Source organism: Etheostoma spectabile, chromosome 9, assembly GCF_008692095.1.
Source record: "Etheostoma spectabile isolate EspeVRDwgs_2016 chromosome 9, UIUC_Espe_1.0, whole genome shotgun sequence".
NCBI lineage: Eukaryota > Metazoa > Chordata > Actinopteri > Perciformes > Percidae > Etheostoma > Etheostoma spectabile.
The window spans coordinates 17020500-17021774 of NC_045741.1; the positions used below are offsets into that span (position 1 = coordinate 17020500).

At 42.0% G+C, this 1275-nt stretch overlaps 1 long non-coding RNA gene across 1 annotated transcript in view; it reads left to right on the top strand.

The window, feature by feature from the left end:
- The first annotated feature begins 240 nt into the window (after positions 1-240).
- LOC116695478 (uncharacterized) overlaps positions 241-1275 on the top strand; it is a 12704-nt gene continuing 11669 nt past the window's right edge. The window contains exon 1 of the long non-coding RNA XR_004333466.1: positions 241-436. This is a non-coding gene — a long non-coding RNA (uncharacterized LOC116695478). The remainder of the gene's footprint in view (positions 437-1275) is intronic.

A 1275-nucleotide genomic window follows, 5' to 3' on the forward strand; every position in this document is an offset into this window, starting at 1 on the left:
CATAAACCACATAGGATGTGTGTCGCCTTTCTCTAGTCACTTGCTGCATGCCCTTGCCATGCTAAATGCAAAAAGAGAGAGAACATCAGATATCAGCGCGGCTGCATCCTCCCTACACCAGATCCAGCCAGATTCACAGATAGAAGTGAGGCTGACGGAGAAAGTATACACCCCAGACAGGATATTAGAATGGACGTTTCCTTCTTCAGTACGCCACAGGCAGGGCCCCCTTCCACTTGTCTTCTCTGTAGAAAGACACAGAGAAAAGATAAAGATGTGAGCGGAGCTGACAGGCTGCTAGAGCCACGGTCTCCTTTGCTGTTTGCATCCTGAGCCGGTTTCTGATTTGATCCTGAGAGGATGATTGTGATGGGGGCTTTTTTATTACGCGGACAACAGATGGCAAGGGATGATGCTGATCTATATGTCCGAGATGGTAGGAATCCGAGTTTTTCTGTGGCCTATTTGTCTTGTTTTAATTTAACTTTTATTTAACCATGTAGCCCCTGTGAGATCAGAAATCTTTCTATTCTAGGAGACAGGGTCAAGAGAGTCATGATACATTTATGGCTGTGTAAAAACAACAAGAGACAAAATGAAAAAGCATGTTTCAAACAAAGCTACTTGAGAGGAAATAGGAAAGGCAAAATCACCAATATGGCGCAAGGGTTAAGGGTGTCACTTTTCTTGGAGCGTCTAATATCTATGGACATAGTTTATCTGAGATTTATACACGAGGGCCGGAATTACTGAGGCTGCTGTGGCAGTTTTTTTAAGTTGTAGATGTGACTCATTTTGTCACACGCGCACTGGATGTGAAGACATAGACGTGCCAAAATCAGTGTTTGTGGGATTCTTTAGTTAACGTTAGATAGCGTTCAACTTCAACTTCACTTTCAACCAAATTAGTCAGCAATTTTCTGACTAGTCTTTGCGATAAAAAAAAAAATGTTTTCAACATTTCATAGGATGGGTTTCTTTCTCCAAACCTCTTCATCCCTGTATATAACCATGTGGTAGAACGGCATGACAATGCCTTACAAAGCACAGCGTAAGCCGTTTCAAATTTTAAGAACCAGGTAAATTTGTGTCATTGCTGAGAGAGGCTGCATGTTTCTATAACCGCCTGTAACCTGACAGAGACATTGAAGAAACTAGTTCAACGATATGAGGAACTTTGCATGCTTTAACTGTCTGCAACTGTAGTTAGTTAAAAGTGTGTTTGTGCATGCCAGTGTATTCATGCATCTGGTTAAATGTTTGTGCATGCCTGTG